Below are 6,268 nucleotides of genomic sequence, written 5' to 3'. Positions count from 1 at the left end.
CTAGAGAAAGATAAAGCAAACGACGGCCATGGAAGTAATTGTCTTATCTCTTCAAATCTGTCTCTTGTGCCTCTCCTCCCTTTCTATTTTGTGCTAATGATATGCTTATATAGGGTACAAAAGAAATCCTAATGTCTTCATAATTCCCGCATAAAAAAAAATCACCTAAATTTTAGGACTAATATTGACAGCTACGTACATGTTTCAGGAGTTCAAATTTGGAAATTCTTATTAGAGACAAATTTATAACCATTTAAAATATATTTCTAATGCATCAAGAATCGTATCACTCCAATATTTGAGTAGAAAGTTACAGTAAAAATACTAAAATATGTCCAGGCTGTATCCTAGCGAATTTCAGACTTGGACTTCTTGCAGTTTCTTTTTGTGATTTTTTTTCTTTTTTTTTCTTGATCCAAATTTCTCTCAAACCCAATGAAATTTTTTCTCTGAATTTGACTAGGCTTTGAATTGCTCTTTTATAAACTCTGAAATTAAATATAAAAATCTGCTTAGGAGTATTCCAAAGTAAATAGAAACTCAATTCCAGAATACACATTAATTTCTGTTATTTCTATTAACATTTTAGCATTTTAATCCAATAATAGGGTATTTAAAGTGCACTTTCACGCACTCATCAACCACACATCTTGAGTTGCATTACAAGACCAAATAGCATGAGAGACTGATTCAGGCTCAAAGGAACAAATTGGGCAAAGGGGTTACTCTATCACTTTCCTTCTGTGCAGGTTTAGGCTTGTGGCAAGGGACTCAGTTGCTGCTCTCTAGAGAAAGGATTGTGGCTTGGGGTGCCTGATACCCCAGATTTGATTCCAAAACCTCGAAGAGGAAGCCTGGTCTGATGATTGCCCCATTCTGTCTTCTTTTATTGAGCCTTATAAATGATAGGCACTTCTCACAGTAAACTTTCCACTGGTTGAACATCTCCAAGTTAGCATTTCTTGGCTCCTATAGGGATTAGTAAGGATCTTACTAATTAAGCCTACCTTAGAATCTGTAAAGATGGCATAGATAAGGGGGAGATCCCACTGCATAGTATCTAGATTTATGAGTGCAGAGACTAATGCTTCTGCCTCCAATGTATTGACAGGTGATTGCACTCAAAAGGATGATGGGCATGGAAGCCATTTGTCCTGCCAGATTCTAATCTTGCTCCCATTTCCAACTCTTTATAGGAGGCCTTCTTTAATAACTGGTCTTGCTGAAAGGAAGCTTTTCCAGACATGTGAGTCATTGGGTCTAGACTTGGCTGAGAGGAAGTCTGAGGTAGAAAAGTATTTTGCTTTTAGGACTTGGGCAGCAGGGGATAAAGGGTTTTGGATGAGCTTCCATCCTTGTTTAGCTAGTAAGGCTAAATTGAAGTATTCAAAGTCCCTAAAACCCAAACCTCCCTTCTATTTGGGTTTTCCAAGTGTTTGCTAACTTAACAAATGGATTTTAGAGCTTTTATCTCTTTGACCCCACCAAAAGGATTGCAGGAGTTGGTTGACGCTTCTAAGTATGTTTTTGGGAAATTTGAAGATGCTCATGCTGTATGTGGGAATGGACTACAAAATAGCTTTTAGTAACGTTTCTTTCCCTGCTTGAGATAGCACATTAATCTTCCAGCTAGCCATCTTAGCTTTGATCCTATCTAACACTAAATTGAACGATTTGGCTTTGTTTCTTCCCACGTAAAAAGGTAACCCCAAGTATTTATCAAAGGGTCCTGAAGCTTTAATACCTACTTGCTGTAGAATAGCTTGTTGGGTCTCAATCTTGGTGTTGTTGCTGAAGAATATAGAAGTTTTGTCAAGATTAAGCCTTTGCCCGGAGACTTTTTCATAGTTGCACAATACTTGCTATACTCTACTCCACTCTGTTGGGTTGGATCTGTAGAAGACCAGGCTGTCATCTGCAAAGAATATATGGTTTACATGAAGAGCACCTCCAGTAGCTGGGATCCCAGAGATTAGACCCTACAACTCAGCTTGATTTAGGCTATGACTAAGGAATTCAGAGCAAATGATAAAAAGGCAGGGAGATAGGGGGTCTCCCTGCCTAATACCTCTAGAAGGGGTGAAAGTTGCTTGAGGGATGCCATTAATGAAAATAGAGTAATTGACAGTGGTAACACACTGCATCACCAGATCAACCCATGTACTATCAAAGCCCATTTTAAGCATCACTTTATGCAGGAATTCCCATTCAACTCGTTCATAGGCTTTGCTCATATCGAGCTTAAGGGCCATTATGCTTCCCTTTCAACCTGGTTTGCATAGTGTGCAGTAGTTCATAAGCAACAATCACATTATCAAAAATCAGCCTTCTTAGGACAAATGCACTCTGAGTAGGGGAGATTAGGTTAGGCAGTATGAGTTTGAGTCTATTTGCAACCACTTTGGAGATGATCTTATAGAAGACATTACAAAGGCTGATGGGTTTATAGTCTATAACAACTTGGGGGCATTTCTTCTTAGGAATCAAAGAGATAAAGGTCTGATTGATCTCTTCAAGTCCCTTCCTGTTGTTTAGTGCTTCAAGGGCTACTGCTATTACCTCCTTTCCAATTGTGGCCCAATGTTGATGATAAAACATAGCTGGGAAGCAATCTGGACCAGGGGATCCGAGAGGGTTCATGTCAATGTTTTGAATACCGTACCGGATAGCGTACCGGTCAAGGCACTGGAACGAAATATTTCGGTACCGGTACCGTTTCGTGTACCGTTTCGGGATAGTCGATATATAATAAATTATATATATAAATTATATTTCAAAATAATAATCTATATATGAATAAATTATAAATGAATACATATGTATATATAAATTATAAATAGTCTAATATGAATTGGGGTAAAAAAATAAGATTATAACTTAAAAAAATGAAAAAAAAAAATGAAGGCCGAAATACCGAAATACCGGCCGGTACAGGCCGGTACCGGCCGGTACAGCCGGTATTTCAGCCGGTACAAAATAGGTACCTTACCTGTACCGGCCTGGTGACCGGTACGGAATGTACCAGCCGTACCGGCCGGTACGGTACGGTACCAAAAACACTGGTTCATGTCTTTAATAGCTACTTCCACTTCCTATGTAGAGAAAGGGCTAGAAAGGGAGCAATTCATCTCTTTGAAAGATGAAGAGAATGGAGGGCAACCTCTATATCTCTCAGGTTAGAGGAGGAAAACAAGTTTTGGAAGAAAGATTGGAAGGTCTTGGCAACCTCTTCTTGGTTTGAGGCTAGACTACCATCTTCACCTTTTATTTGTTTGCTTGTGTTTATTTGTTTTCTAGGAGAAGCACACTTATGGAAAAATTTGGTGTTCCCGTCCCCATCTTAAGCCATCTTTGCTTTGCTCTTTGCCTCTACTTCAACTCTTCTTCTTCAAGGTACCTATCCACTTCCTTCTGTAGGGAGTTTATCTGACTAGAAAACTGGCCAGTATTGGAGGCTTGTAATAGTCTTAGCTTTTCTCTCTATTGATTGAGGAGCCTTCTCTGGTTTCCAAAGGCTTCCTTACTCCAAACCTAAAGTTTATCTCTGCAAATCTTCAGGCCTTCTCAAGTGATAGCAAGCTTAGAGCCCTGAACAAGACCCTACAGCCAGGTAGCTTTTATGAGTTCAGTACAACCCTCTCTTTTATCCCAAGCAATTTCATATCTAAACACCTTCTACGTAGGAGCTTCTACCTGAGCAGATTTCAAACTTTGAATGAGTAAAGGATTATGATCTGAGCATTGTCCTGGCAGAACAAAAACCTAGTTGACTTCAAAGAGATTTAGCCACTCATCATTACCAAGGCCCTATCCAATTGACATTTAGTGAATTCAAACCCCTCCCTCTTGTTACACCAAGTGAATTTAGAGCCGATAAAACCAATATCTACTAGGCCACAGTCCACCAGAGCCAGTCTAAATGCCTCCATTTGCTTAAAGGGTCAGGTAGTAGAGCCAAATTGTTCATTAAAGTCCCCCATACACAACCAGGGGTTATGGAGTTTGGAATGGATTAGTCCAAGAAGATCCCAGCTTTCACTTCTTTTTGTAGTTGCAGTCTGCCCATAAAAGCTTGTCAGAGTCCAATTCGTTTTCAAGACATCAAAGACTATGGAGATAGAGATATGATGATTAGAGTAGGAGTCCAAAACAACATCTACTTCCTTTTTCCAAATGATAGCTATGCCTCCACTCCTTCCAACACTGTCTACAGAAAAGCAGTGATCAAAATTCAACTTATCTCAAGCATACTCAATTCTTTTCCTTCTACATTTGTTTTCACAAAGAAATACCACGTCTGGGTTCTTCTCCTTCACCATTAGGTGAAGCTCTCGAATTTTCCGAGGGTTCCCAAGCCCTCGATAGTTCCAAGCTAAGTGTTTCATGGGGATTGGCAGGACTGGACACCAGCCTCTGCCAATCTAGGTTGCTTTGCTCTTCTCCTTGTCATGATGGGCCCATGAGAAACTGCGTCAGGCCTTTTCCTTTTTTTAGAAACAGTGGAATGATCCATGATAAATTTAGGTGGGCCAAGAGTTTTACGGCCCAAACCTCTTGCCCTCCTCTTCCATGTGTGCCCTTTTGCATTGCCAGTAGTGAAAGGTTTAATGGGAGAGTTATGTGAAGGGGAACTAACCTGGGGAATGTCTCTGATAAAACTAGAAGCGAGGCCAATTTGATACATTGGGGGGGGGGGGGGGGGGGGGGGGGGCAATGGTTAGACATAGTCCCTTTGGAGACCAGAGTATCCTTTAAGTGCACATCAACCAAGTGGGGAGTTTTGAGGCTATCAGAACTTGCCTAAAGAGGAAAGCCTGTGTGACCATTGGTTTGTACAGCTTGCCTTTTCCTTTTCCATGTGAAGGTCCCCTCAGCTGGTAGTTGTCAGAACTCCCAAGGTCTGCTTCTCAAATGCTGCATTAGAGGTCCCAGTTGCGATATGTCCCATACCACCTTCATCGTACCTTCTATCATCAAGTTTGGTTTGGCGCCAACTCCCTGAGTTTTTGAAATCAACCCCCTTCTTGCTGAAAGTTTGGAAGCTTCTCAACTGGGTGCTAGACCTCAACTAGGAACCATATTGGGAGGTGGTTCCTTTATGTACTTTGCCTCCCAGAGGGGGTGTTGGACATGAAGAACCAAAATGTTTAATGGCACCACAATGGAAGCAGAACATAGGAAGCCTTTCATATTTGAAAGGGATCCAAGAACGTTGCTCTCCCATATTAATAAACCTACCATGGGTAAGAGGTTTAGAAATATCGATGAGAACTCTGACCCTGAGGAAGCTGCCCCAAGCCATTCCACTTACATCTACATCCATTGATAAAATAGTACCCGCAGTAGCACCCAACCTTTCCCCCATGACTTTATTCATACCAGCAAAAGGCAAATCATGCAACTGTATCCAGAATGGTTCTTCGTTGAAGGAGATATCTTTGGGAGCCAGACAGCCTTCACAGTTAAACAAACAAACCAAGGACCTGTCAAGATACCAGGGCCTTGCCGCTAGTACTCGATCCTTCTCCATGGAACTTTGATACTCAACTAGAAACTTGTTGGTACCGAGATTCTTAAAGGAAGCCTAGCCCTCCACTTTCCATGCCTTGCTCATAGTAGACTGAAAAGCTCCCCTGTTTACTTCTTTCTCTATTACAACAAGTGCAGCTAGGCATTTCTTACTCTTTTCAATAGAGATTAGGACTTTCTCTGATGGAATGAAAACTTCTTATTTCTCCTCCTCCATGAGATGTAGACCCTCATAGAGGCTACATAATTCATCAGCCATGCACGCTAGTTAGTAGCTTACCTTACAAACCAAGACCACGGTAAACCTCTTCGAACTAACTTCAAGAGAGGACCTTTACATTCATAAGAACAATAGAGAGAAAACCCCACCTTTCAAGAAGAGAGAGGGGAGATCGATTTGAATATATAAAGTCTTTACATGCAGTTGTTAAAGCAATAAACTCATATTCCATTGTATAATAATGAGTTATACAAGTTTGCTTCTTTGATCCCCATAAGATTGCACCTCTCCTCCCAACGAAAACATCTACCAACTTGTAGACTTTGATTTAGATTCTACATTTACAACTCCTATTATTGTAGTACTGATGACTTGCAAAATTTCGTATTGCAGATTGTACAAGATCGCTCGAGCGGAGGCTTTTGGCCGCTCGAGCGAATTCAGGCAGATTCAAATGCTCGACTGCCGCTCGACAATGAGCTCGAGCGGGTTGCTGGAAAACAAAGATCGCTCGAGCGG

The sequence above is a fragment of the Carya illinoinensis genome, chromosome 9 (assembly GCF_018687715.1).
Source record: "Carya illinoinensis cultivar Pawnee chromosome 9, C.illinoinensisPawnee_v1, whole genome shotgun sequence".
In the NCBI taxonomy this organism is placed as follows: Eukaryota; Viridiplantae; Streptophyta; class Magnoliopsida; order Fagales; family Juglandaceae; genus Carya; species Carya illinoinensis.
This window is presented reverse-complemented; position numbering follows the sequence as displayed.